The sequence below is a fragment of the Cervus canadensis genome, chromosome 18 (assembly GCF_019320065.1).
Source record: "Cervus canadensis isolate Bull #8, Minnesota chromosome 18, ASM1932006v1, whole genome shotgun sequence".
NCBI classification, from domain to species: Eukaryota; Metazoa; Chordata; class Mammalia; order Artiodactyla; family Cervidae; genus Cervus; species Cervus canadensis.
Window position 1 is genome coordinate 63,937,953 of NC_057403.1, and position 13,758 is coordinate 63,951,710.

The 13,758-nt window shown below is 41.5% G+C and overlaps 1 long non-coding RNA gene across 2 annotated transcripts in view; it reads left to right on the forward strand.

The window, feature by feature from the left end:
- Nucleotides 1–13,758, forward strand: part of LOC122421624 — a 70,098-nt gene that overhangs the window by 46,913 nt on the left and 9,427 nt on the right. For both annotated transcript variants that reach the window (XR_006263531.1, XR_006263532.1), the window contains exon 2: nucleotides 1,810–1,885. This is a non-coding gene — a long non-coding RNA (uncharacterized LOC122421624). The remainder of the gene's footprint in view (nucleotides 1–1,809; nucleotides 1,886–13,758) is intronic.

A 13,758-nucleotide genomic window follows, 5' to 3' on the forward strand; every position in this document is an offset into this window, starting at 1 on the left:
AAAGAGCAAGCGTCTTTTAATTTCATGGCTGCAGGCACTGTCTGCAGTGATTTTGGAGCCCAAGAAAATAAATCTGTCACTGTTTCCACTTTCCCCCCCATCTATTTGCCATGAAGTAATGGGACTAGATGCCAAGATCTTAGTTTTCTGAACACTGAGTTTTAAGCCAACTTTTTCACTCTCTTCTTTCTCCATCATCAAGGGACTGTTTAGTTCCTTGTTGCTTTTTGCCATTAGAGTGGTATCATCTGCATATTTGAGGTTACTGATATTTCTCCTGGCAATCTTGATTCCAGCTTGTGAGTCATCCAGCCCAGCATTTCACATGATGTACTCTGGCTATAAGTTAAATAAGCAGGGTGACAATACACAGCCTTGATGTACTCCTTTCCCAGTTTTAAGCCAGTCTGTTGTATGTTCGATTCTAACTGTTGCTTCCTGACCAACATACAGGTTTCTCAGGAGACAGATTACGTGGTCTGTTATTCCCATATCTTTAAGGATTACTGTGGGGGTTTTCTCTAGTTTTGGCAAGTGAGGGCTACTCTGTAGTTGAGGTGTGCAGGCTCCTCTTACAGGCTGCAGGAGTTGTGGCTCCCTGTGTCTGGAGCACAAGCTCAGTAGTTGTGGCGCATCGTCAGCTTAGTTGCTCTATGGCATGTGAGATCTTCCCGGACCAGGGATCAAACCCATGTCTTCTGCATTGGCAGGCAGATTCTTTACCATTGAGCCATGTAGCAAGGAAGCCCAGCTACATGTTTCATACTGATTGTATCATTTAATCTCCACAAGAAGTTATGAAACAGCCTTTGTTAGCTCCATCTATAAAAGGTGGGGACTTCCCAGGTGGCACTAGTGGTAAAAAAAAAACCTGTTTGCCAATTCAGGAGACGTAAGAGACATAAGTTTGATCCCTGGGTCAGAAAGATCCCCTGGAGGAGGGCATGGCAACCCATTCTGGTATTCTTGCCTGGAGAATCCCATGGAGAAAGGAGCCTGGTGGGCTACAGTCCATAGGGTCACAAAGAGTCAGACACGACTGAAGTGACTTAGCATACATGCATGATCATTGTAAATAGTACCCTACATAGTAATGTGAAGACTCTTGGGGCTTCTCTAGTGATTCAGATGGTAAAGAACCTTCCTGCAATGCAGGAGACCTGGGTTCGATCCTTGGGTCAGGAAAATCCCTTGGAGAAGGAAATGGAAACCCTCTCCAATATTCTTGCCTGGTGAAGTCCACAGAGAGAGGAGCCTGGTGGGCTATAGTCCATAGGGTCACAAAGAGTTGGACTGAGCGACTAACACACACACATAAAAGGTGAGGAAACTGAGGCTTAGAGAGAAACGAATTTGTTCTCTCATCTAAGGTCAAAACACGTTTATTTAACGTCTATGACCTTCTAAGTTTTGACAGGGCCCCATCCTCTCAGCAGATGTGCAAAAGCCTAACTTTTATGCTCACTGAGTTTGTCTGTGGCAGGATCCACATGCTCTTTGATGCTGGTCTAATAGATGGTCGAGAGTGTGCACCTGTGCAGTGCACAAATACACAACTGCATTGAAAATACATGGTGTGTGCGCCTGTCACAATGTGCTTATATCCTTGAAGGTGCTAAACTTTCATTATGCAGCTTCTACAAGCATTGACATGGCAGGAGGCAGTCCACGGCAAGCACGGGCAGGTGCATGTGTACGAGCATGTGGTCATGTGATTTCTGTATATCAGACAGAGGCATTGACTTGCGTGTCCAACAGAGCAGCTGTTCACGTTACTTAATTGCTGATTTCTCACACCCATTTCTCCAGGAAAGGGATGGACCTGACTCTGCTCACAATCCCACTCTAGAGAAACATGAGCCTGGTATGGAGCGACAATTGTGAGGTAGGTGCCTTTGGGGTAGGCGCCCTTCCATAAGCTCTGGCAATGAGTAAGGGCATACACTCTGTTTCTGTGTGTGTATTTGTGTGTGTGTATGTGTGGTGTGTATTGGGGTTTGGGAGGAGAAAAACTGGAGGGGAAGCCCTCCCTACTCATACTGCTTCCTCTTCGTAATGCCTGAAAATATTATTGACCCATGATGCTCCCTTTAGTAACTCAGTATAGATAACTCAATATATATAAGTAATATATAGTAATAGTAATAAAATATAGTAACTCAATATAGATAATATTACTCTATTATGGGTCAATATAGATTGACATGGAAATCTATCTAAGAAACACTTTGTAGAAACTCAAATTGTAGACTGAATTTATTTCTGGAAAAAAACATGATATATGTAAAATATGACTCAAGTACCTATCCCATGAGCAGTAGGTCCCATGGAGTCTTGGCAGAAAGTTAACCTGAATTTTCCCCACTCACCTCTAAGTTTGTGTTCTGGGTTCTGGCTGGCCTACTGAGCTTGCCTCCTGTGATTGTGTCTTCCTAACCCTTCACCCTCCTTGAATGAAAATCAGTCATATCCCTTTTTCCCAACACCTGCCATTGTGAGGTAGAGGCTGGCATGGACTTCAGAGGTGTAACTGCTGCCTGTGGTCTGCAGAGCTGGTGAGGACCCTGATTCAGGTGGGGACGCCTCAGCTGAACACGGGCAAGGAGGGGCTGAGTAACTAAAGGGAGCCTTGTTCTGAAGAAACCAATAGACAGGTAGAGCTCTGTGTGAGCAAGAGCTGGGAGATGGGGAGTATGGGCATGTTAAGAAATGGCCCCTTGGTGCACATTAAAAAAAAAAAGAAAGAAACAGTTCCTGGTTTAGAGAATGTTCCCTGGAACCAGGGGGAGACAGGCTGATAAGACACCAGAGCTGAAGTCTTGCCTCATCCTCAGATGCCCAGATCACCAGATTGTACTTTGTTAACACCACTGAAAAACCACCGACAGTCTCTGAGCAAAGGTGCAGAGCTAGGTCTGAGCTGTGCTGAGACCAGGATCTCTAAGAGGGTGCAGGAATGGAAAAGTGGTCAAAAATCCATTTCCACAGCCTGGTGGGAGGAAACAAGGCCTGAATGAGAGGAACAGAAATGAGGGCAGAAGTGGAGGTGCACGCCCGAAAGCCCATTGCAAATCCAGGTAAGGGTTAGGGCAGGGAAGGTTCTTGCAGTCTCTGGAGCAAGAGAATAGTTCCATCCATAGGAAGAGAGCTGGAGGAGGGTCAAGGTTGGCTGCTGCCAGGAGAGAGACTGATGACAGGCTCCTCAGTATGACTTGCTGATGTCTGAGGCAGGCATGAGCTCACACAGAACAAGTTCCCAGCTCTAAGGAAGATAAAACCATCAAAAGATGCTGGACAGTATGTAGTTCTTGCTGGGTGGGACACTACCTCTAAGGAGCAGTGGAGCCCAGAGAGGAAACCCTCATCCGTTAAAGGAAGTGTAGTATACCACCAAGGGGAGGGAGTTGGAGCTAATCCTTGGAGACTAAGAAGTTTAACAGGCAGGGGAGAGCTGAGGTTCTGGAAGAGGAGGGCATTGTGAGCAGACGGGACCGTCTATGCTGCAAGTGGACTGATGCTCTCAGGTGTCACAGCTGTTTCAAACGCACAAAACAGTGTGATTAGTTTTATTCTAGAGAATGAGGAGAATGAAGGGAATTCTAGAGAGAATGAAGAGAATGAAGAGAATTCTAGAGAATGAAGGGAACTTTAGCCATTCCTCTGGTGTTCTGCCCCAGGACCAGGGCTCTATCATGCCCATGGGGTCCTGACTGTGATTTTCTCATTTGCACCTGAGGTCAAGCAGGGACAACTTGACTGGGAGGGTGACCAAGAGAAATGACATGTAAGAAGGATGCAGCAGAGCACTCCATGCACAGTAGGTACTCAGCATTTGTCTTATTAGCATCATTGTTATTTTATCAAGAGCTCTCCAAAACACAGGGAAAAAAGTGTTTTGTGCATGTAAGTCCTTAGGTGTCCAGGAAGTTTATGGAAACCATGATACATGAGTCCTGAAGGCATGTGATGAAGGGATCACAGTATTCTGGACAAATAGTTTCTTAGCTTCTAATTGTTTCAGGCTCATATCAAGGACATGGAGGCATGTGAATGCCTTGAGTCATAGAAGGGGAGCATGTGAATGCTGCCATCCTCTGCATGTGGACAGAAAGGTTATCTCTTGATTTAATAAGGTTCAAGGAACCTCTTAATTTTAGTACAATGTGACAGGAAGGAGAATATAATATCACAAAGCTTTACAAAGCATAAGTTTTGGAGCTGGGCTTTCTGAGTTAGAAAGCCAGCACTGCTGAGATTTTACCAGCTTAGCCAAGTGATCTTCAACAGGTTGCTTCACCCTTCTGTGCCCATTTTCCTCATATGTAAAATGGAGCCTTATAAAGTTTAAAGAACATAGTATGCATTTATAAAGTGGCTGGCACATAAATCTGTTAATTAAATGTCAGTTGTATACTTTTCTTCTGTGTGTGTGTTGTTATGTTAGTCGCTCAGTCGTGTCTGACTCTTTGCGACTCCATGGACTGTAGTTCACCAGGCTCCTCTATCCATGGAATTCTCCAAGCAAGAATATTGGAGTGGGTTGCCATTCCCTTCTCCAGGAGATCTTCCCAACCCAGGGATTGAACCCAGGTCTTCCTCATGGTAGACAGGTTCTTTACCATCTGGGCCAGCAGGGAAGCCCCAAAAAGCTTCCATAAGGTTATATATTTAAAGTAATATATTTGATTTTATATTGATATGAACTGAAATTTAGCAACAAATGGGACCATCTCAAAGTGTGCAGATTGCTTGGTAGGCCAAATTTATATTAAGATATTTCAAGGAAAGATCAGCCTTCTGAGACTGCCCTGGTTCACCCACAAATATTTCCCTGATATTTTCATCAAGAGGTTTAACATATTTGTTAAGTCTTTTCTATTTCCCCTGCAACATGAATGTGAATGAATAAGGCTGTGGAAATTTCATAATGAGGTTCAATAGGGTTTTAATATTTAAACCTACCCTTGTTGTTGGGGGTCACTGCTGCTGCCCTGGTGGGGCCCAGGCAGGCTGAAGAGCACCAGGAGAAGCAGTAGATGCTCAGGTAGAATACAGGCCCCTCCCTTCACTCTGAGTTTTGAGTAAGGTTGGGAGCTCAATATTCTTAAGTGCTGGCTGCTCTGCTTCATCATTTACATGCCAGCTTGGTTATAAAGGAAGGTTTCAGGAACATGCACTCTTCTTATTGAATTGGTTGAAAAACAGGTATAAGAGATTTCTGTCTGCTGAAGGTGGTCTGTGCCAAGACAGTTAGATAATCCTAGAGGAATAAGCCAATAAAGATGGTTAAACTCATTTTCTTATCTTACAGGTCAGGGAGGGGCAGGAGATTTAAGGGTACAGTCCACTTAGTCAGAAACATCGTGTTTCTCGCAATGTTATTCACAATTATTTAGGCAATAATTGGTTCTGTGGCTACTTTTTGCAATTCTATATAAAAAGTTGCTGTATTGTCAATGGGAAATTTTCTCCCAGGCTCTTGGAAATGAAGAAGGTCAAATAGCTACAATTTTAAGGAAACCCTAAGCGAGGAGTTCAACAACTCTAAAGGGAGCAAGTGGGCCAGGGAAATACTGTGGGTGAGCAGAGATCACCTATACCAGAGATCAGCCCCCACTCGGTGCCCGTGGGGTTTGCCATGAGAGGATTCAGGCACAGTGTCACTCATATTATTTCTATATTTCATTGTGGCTCTAATTTTTCTAGAGAAGTTGTGAATCCAGAATTTTATGTAAAACCTTTAGTTTTCCAGTTGGCAACTCAGTGGGCCAAATAATTTCAGGAGAACCCTATCAGTCTGCCACATCTGGCTTGAACATGTGGCAGGCTGGCAAGCAGCATGTTACTTGGGTGAGTTTTAGGAGGTGAATAGCTGCCACTGAGGCCTCCAGCTGCTTCTATGGTGCACACAGCTTCCCTCACAAAGAGATGACGATGACCCCATATACTTTCTACACCATCATGTTAAGTCATCAGGGATGACACTTTCCCCATTGATTTTGAAAGCAGAATTTCAATCATTCTGAAGAACTTGGAGACTCAGAGTGAGACTAGAATAGCGTGTTTCGCTGTCTGCAATAGCAGAATATTATGGAAAAACTGCCTGCAGTCCCCCTTCATGAAGACACCATCACCCTGTGACGCCCAGGCTTTCTTCTCTGGCCTTTGCTGCCCCTCTGTGGGTCCTGGGCAAGCTGAGTTCAGGGGAAACACAGGCCCCCTTCCCTCATTCTTGGTTTTGAGCAGTGTCAGGGGCTCAGTATTCTTAAGAAGAGTGCCCAAGAGCCTGTGTCTGTCTAGATTCCAAACACTGAAGTTCCCTTTCTTATTCCTTATGAAGGGACTAAGTAGCTTGTCTCAGAGGTCAATCGTTGGTAGTGGGAAAGAGTAAATACCAGAGAACATGCCTTTTTTGAGATTGAGGTATAATTCATATGCTCATCAAATGTACTATTCAGTTTTGACATATGTGCTTCAGGAAGGAATATTTACATCATCCCAGAATGTGTCTATACATACCTTCTCAATCATTACCTCCTCCATTGTGCATATAGCCTGACTTCATATAAACAAAATCATACAGCGAGCGTATTTTTTTGTGTATAGCTTCCTTTGCTCAGCATATTTTTGAGGTTCAGTTTATATGTATAAGTAATTTATTCCTTGTAATTGCTGAAGCAAATTCCACTGTATAAATACATTACAATTTAGCCATCTGTTAACAGACATTTAGATTTTTCAACTTTGTTGTTATTGTGAATAAAGCTGCTATGAACACTCTTGTGAAAGGCCTTTTGTGAATACATAGTTTTGCTTGTTTTGGATAAATACATAGGAATAGATTTGCTTGGTCACAGTGTAGATTTTAGGCTTTCTTGGTGGCTCAGATGGTAAATAATGCACCTGTAATGCAGGAGACCTGAGTTCGATCCCTGGGTCAGAAAAATCCCATGGAGAAGGGAATGGCTACCCACTCCAGCATTCTTACCTGGAGAATTCCATGGGCAGAGGAGCCTGGCAGGCTACAGGTCATGGGGTCACAAAGAGTCAGACATGACTGAGCAACTAAAACTTTCACTTTCAATGTAGATTTTAAGAAATGGCTAAATAGTTGTGTAAGTAGTTGTACTATTTTATACACTTGGGTCTGATTCTCCACATTCTCTTGAATAGCTATTTAATTTTTGTCTTTCTAATGGACCTGTAGTGGTGTTTCATTATGGCTTTTAGACCATGCACTTTTGGCTTCACAGCAAAACTGAGCATATGGCATAGACATTTCTTGTATACCTTCTGACCCCCACATACACACAGCCTCCCTTTACCATCAACTTGCACCAGAGAGGTACATTTTTTACCATTAATGAAACTTATTGCCCGAAGTCCATAGTTTACATTAAATTTCACTCTTGGTGTTGTATTCTATGGGTTTGGAAAAATACATTATGCCATATGTCTACCATTAAAATCTCTTACAGAATAGACTTACTGCCCCAAATCTTCTCTGCTCTATTTATCCCTCCTTTACCATGAACCCCTGGCAAACTTTAGCTGTCTGCAGTTTTGCCATTTCCAGAATGTCATATAGTTGGAAACATACAGTATGCTGCCTTTTTAAATTGGTTTCTTTTACTTACTGATATGAACTTAAGATTCCTCTGTGTCTTTTCATGGCTTGGTGGCTCATTATTTTATAGCACTAAATAATATTCAACCATCTGGATGTACCACCGTTTTCCCATTCACTCACAGAAGCGTATCTGGGTTGCTTCCAAATGTAGGCTATTATAAATGAAGCACATAAACATTTATGTGCCGATTTTTGTGTGGATACATTTTCACTCTTTGAGTAAATATCAACTAACATGATTGCTGGATCACATGGTAAGAGTATGTTTCAGTTCAGTTCAGTCGCTCAGTCTTGTCCGACTCTTTGTGACCCCATGAACTGGAGCACAACAGGCCTCACTGTCCATCACCAACTCCCGGAGTCCACCCAAACCCATGTCCATTGAGTCAGTGATGCCATCCAACCATCTCATCCTCTATTGTCCCCTTCTCCTCCCGCCCTCAATCTTTCCCAGCATCAGGGTCTTTTCAAATGAGTCAACTCTTCACATGAGGTGGCCAAAGTACTGGAGTTTCAGCTTCAGCATCAGTCCTTCCAATGAACACCCAGAACTTATCTCCTTTAGGATGGACTGGTTGGATCTCCTTGCAGTCCAAGGGACTCTCAAGAGTCTTCTCCAACACCACAGTTCAAAAGCATCAATTCTTCAGAGCTCAGCTTTCTTCACAGTCCAACTCTCACATCCATACATGACTACTGGAAAAACCATAGCCTTGACTAGATGGACCTTTGTTGGCAAAGTAATGTCTCTGCTTTTTAATATGCTGTCTAGGTTGGTCATAACTTTCCTTCCAAGGAGTAAGTGTCTTTTAATTTCATGGCTGCAATCACCATCTGCAGTGATTTTGGAGCCCCCAAAATAAAGTCAGCCATTTTTTCCACTGCTTCCCCATCTATTTGCCATGAAGTGATGGGACCAGATGCCATGATCTTAGTTTCCTGAATGTTGAGATTTAAGCCAACTTTTTCACTCTCCTCTTCCACTTTCATCAAGAGGCTTTTTAGTTCCTCTTCATTATCTGCCATAAGGGCGGTGTCATCTGCATATCTGAGGTTATTGATGTTTCTCCCAGCAATCTTGATTCCAGCTTGTGCTTCTTCCAGCCCAGCGTTTCTCATGATGTACTCTGCATATAAGTTAAATAAGCAGGGTGACAATATACAGCCTTGACATACTCCTTTTCCTATTTGGAACACATCTGTTGTTCCATGTCCAGTTCTAACTGTTACTTCCTGATCTGCATACAGGTTTCTGAAGAGGCAGGTCAGGTGGTCTGGTATTCCCATCTCTTTCAGAATTTTCCACAGTTTATTGTTATCCACACAGTCAAAGTCTTTGGCATAGTCAATAAAGAAGAAATAGATGTTTTTCTGGAACTCTCTTGCTTTTTTGATGATCCAGCGGATGTTGGCAATTTGATCTCTGGTTCCTCTGCCTTTTCTAACACCAGCTTGGACATCTGGAAGTTCACGGTTCACGTATTGCTGAAGCCTGGCTTGCAGAATTTTGAGCATTACTTTATTAGTGTGTGAGATGAGTTCAATTATGTGGTAGTTGGAGGATTCTTTGGCATTGCCTTTCTTTGGTATTGGAATGAAAACTGACCTTTACCAGTCCTGTGGCCACTGCTGAGTTTTCCAAATTTGCTGGCCTACTGAGTGCAGCACTTTCACAGCATCATATTTTAAGATTTGAAATAGCTCAACTGGAATTCCATCACCTCCTCTAGCTTTGTTTGTAGTGATGCTTCCTAAGGCCCACTTGACTTCACATTCCAGGATGTCTGGCTCTAGGTGAGTGATCACATCATCATGATTATCTGGGTTGTGAAGATCCTTTTGTATAGTTCTTCTGTGTATTCTTGCCTCCTCTTCTTAATATCTTCTGCTTCTGTCAGGTCCAAACCATTTCCGTTCTTTTTTGAGCCCATCTTTGCATGAAATGTTCCTTAGTATCTCTAATTTTCTTGAAGAGATCTCTAGTTTTTCCCATTCTATTGTTTTCCTCTATTTCTTTGCATTGATCACTGAAGAAGGCTTTCGTATCTTTTCTTGCTATTCTTTGGAACTCTGCATTCAAATTGTTATATCTTTCCTTTTGTCCTTTGCTTTTCACTTCTCTTCTTTTCACAGCTGTTTGTAAGGTCTCCTCAGACAGCCATTTTGCTGTTTTGCATTTCTTTTTCTTGGGATGGTCTTGATCCCTGTCTCCTGTACAATGTCACGAACCTCCATCCATAGATCATCAGGCACTCTGTCTATCAGATCTAATCCCTTAAATCTATTTCTCACTTCCACTGTATAAGGGAGTTGATTTAGATCATACCTGAATGGTTTAGTGGTTTTCCTCACTTTCTTCAATTTTAATTTTACTTACACTTATTCCTTTCTGATGCTTTTCCTTACTTCATGTAGATCTAAGTTTCTGATGTATCATTTTTCTTTTCTCCTAAAAACTTCAAAAATTCCTTCAATAAAGTCCAATGCTATAAAGAACATTATTGCATAGGAACCTGGAATGTTAGGTCCATGAATCAAGATAAATTGGAAGTGGTCAAACAGGAGATGGCAAGAGTAAACATTGACATTTTGGAATCAGTGAATTAAAATGTACTGGAATGGATGAAATTAATTCAGAGGATCTACTACTGTGGACAAAAATCCCCTAGAAGAAATGGAGTTGTCCTCATAGTCAACAAGAGTCTTAAATGCAGAATTTGGTTGCAATCTCAAAAATTACAGAATGATCTCTGTTCATTTCCAAGGCAAACCATACAATATCATAGTAATCCAGGCCTATGATCCAACCACTAATGCCAAAGAAGCTGAAATTGAATGATTCTATGAAGACCTACAAGACATTATAGAATTAACACCAAAAAGAAAGTGGGGGGGGATGGAATGTAAAATAGGATGTCAAGAGATACCTGAAGTAACAGATAAATTTGGCCTTGCACTACAAAATAAAGCAGCACAAAGGCTAACAGAGTTTTGTCAAGAGAAAATACTGGTCATAGCAAAGAAAAGAGATGACTCTACACATGAACATCACCAGACAGTCAATACTGAAATCAGATTGATTATATTCTTTGCAGCCAAAGATTGAGAAACTCTATACAGTCAGCAAAAACAGGACTGGAAGCTGATTGTGGCTTAGATCATGAACTCCTTATTGCCAAATTCAGACTTAAATTGAAGAAAGTAGGGAAACCACTAGGCCATTAAGGTATGACCTAAATCAAATCCCTTATGATTATACAGTGGAAGAGACAAACAGATTCAAATGATTAGATCTGATAGATAGAGTGCCAGAAGAACTATGGATGCAGGTTTGCAACACTGTACAAGGGGCAGTGATCAAAACCATCCCCAAGAAGAAGAAATGTAAAAAGGCAAAATGGTTGTCTGAGGAGGTCTTACAAATAGCTAAGAAAGGAAGAGAAGTGAAAGGCAAAGGAGAAAAGGAAAGAGATATCCATCTGAATATAGAGTTCCAAAGAATAGCAAGGAGAGATAGGAAAGCAGAAGATATTAAGAAGCAGTGGCAAGAATACACAGAAGAACTATACAAAAAAAGATCTTAATGACCCAGATAACCATGATGGTGTGATTACATACCTAGAGCCAGACATCCTGGAATGTGAAGTCAAGTGGGCCTTAGGAATCATCACTATGAACAAAACTAGTGAAGGTGATGGAATTCCATCTGAGCTATTTCAAATCTTTAAAGATGATGCTATTAAAGTGCTGCACTCAATATGCCAGCAAATTTGGAAAACTCAGCAGTGGCCACAGGACTGGTAAAGGTCAGTTTTCATTCCAATCCCAAAGAAAGGCAATGTCAAAGAATGTTCAGACTACCACATAATTGCACTCATCTCACATGCTAGCAAAGTAATGCTCAAAATTCTCCAAGGTAGTCTTCAACAGTACATGAATGAAGAACTTCCAGATGTACAAGCTAGTTTTAGAAAAGGCAGAGAAACCAGAGGTCAAATTGCCAACATCTGTTGGATCACATAAAAAGCAAGAGAATTCTAGAAAAAAACATCTAGTTCTGCTTTATTGACTATGCTAAAGTCTTTGACTGCGTGGATCACAGTGGAAGATTCTTAAAGAGATGGGAATATCAGACCACCTTACCTGCCTCCTGAGAAAACTGTATGCAGGTCAAGAAGAAAAAGTTAGAACTGGACATGGAACAATGGACTGGTTCCAAACTGGAAATGGATAACATCAAGACTTTATGTTGTCACCCTGCTTATTCTACTTATATGTAGAGTACATCATGGGAAATGCCAGGCCAGTTGAAGCACAAGCTGGATCAAGATTGCAGGGAGAAATGTCAGTAGCTTCAGATATGCAGATGACAGCACCCTTATGGCAGAAAACAAAGAGGAACTGAAGATCCTCTTGATGAAAGTGAAAGGGGAAAGTGAAAAAGCTGACTTAAAACTCAACATTCAGAAAACTAAGACTGTGACATCTGAACCTTTCACTTCATGGCAAATACATGGAGAAACAATGGAAACGGTGATAGACTTTATTTTCTTGCACTCCAAAATCACTTCAGATGGTGACTGAAGCCATGAAATTAAAAGATGCTTGCTCCTAGGAAGAAAAACTATGACAAACCTAGACAGTGTATTAAAAAGCAGAGACATTACTTTACCAACAGAGGTCTGTATAGTCAAAGCTATGGTTTTTCTGGTAGTCATGTATGGATGTGAGGGTTCGACCATAAAGAAAGCTGAATGCCAAAGAATTGATGCTTTTGAACTTTGGTATTGGAGGAGACTCTTGAAAGTCCCTTGGACATCAAGGAGATCAAACCAGTAAATCCTAAAGATGATCAGTCCTGAATATTCATTGAAAGGACTGATTCTGAAGCTGAAGCTTTAGTAATTGGCCACCTGATGCAAAGAACTGACTCATTGGAAAAGACCCTGATGCTGGTGAAGATTGAAGGCAAGAGGAAAAGTGGATGACAGAGGATGAGATGGTTGGATGGCATCACTGACTCGATGGGCATGATTTTGAGTAAGCTCCAGGTGTTGGTGATGGACAATGAAGCCTGGCATGCTGCAGTCCTTGGGTTCGCAAAGAGTTGGACACGACTGAGCTACTGAACTGAACTGGACATTTCCTACAAGTGAAGTCTACTGTCAACAAACTCACTTAGCTTTTGTTTGTTTGAGAAAGTCCTTCTTCACTTTTGGAACATAATTTCATAGGGTACAAAATTCTAGTTTATGGGCTATTTTCTCCTAACACTTTAAATACTTTGCTCTCCTCTTACTTGCATCGTTTCTGAAGAGAAGTCAGATGCAATCCTTATCTTTTCTCCTCTATAGAGAAAATATTGTCCACTCTGGTTTCTTTCCTAACTTTTCTATAATTTTCTACAGTTTAAATATGATATGCATACGTGTTATTTGCTGTTGTTTGTTTTGGCATTTATCTTGTGTGCACTGTTAGAGCTTCCTGGGTCTGTGGTTAGGTATCGAATACTACTTTGGAAGAACTAACTGATGCTGAAACTGAAGCTCCTATACTTTGGCCACCTGTTGCAAATAGCCAACTCATTGAGAAAAACCCTGATGCTAAGAAAGATTAAAGGCAAAAGGAGAAGGGGGAAGCAGAGGATGAGATGGTTAGCTGGCATCACCAACTCAAGGGACATGAATTTGAGCAAACCCCTGGAAATTGTGAAGAACAGGGGAACCTGGCATGCTGCAGTCAGTGGGTTCACATAGAGTCAGACATGACTTAGTGACTGACAACATCTAATTTGGAGAAATTCTCAGTCATTATGGCTTCAAATATTTCTTAATTTGAAGAATGAAGAAATTCATTTTTTTCTTCCCCTTCTGATATTCCAATGACACATGCTGCACTTTCTGCAGTTGTCCAGTTTCTTGCATTGTATATTCTGCTCTCTCTGTGTTTGTAGTCTTTTATTTGCTTTACTTTTCCACTTTGGAAGTTCTTATTGATATATCCTCACCCTCTGAAAATTTTCCCTCAGCCATGTCCAGGTCACTAATGTGTGTATTAAGGAAATTCTTCCTTTCTGTTACACTGTTTTAATCTCTACTGTATCTTTTATTATTTTTTCCTAAAATTTT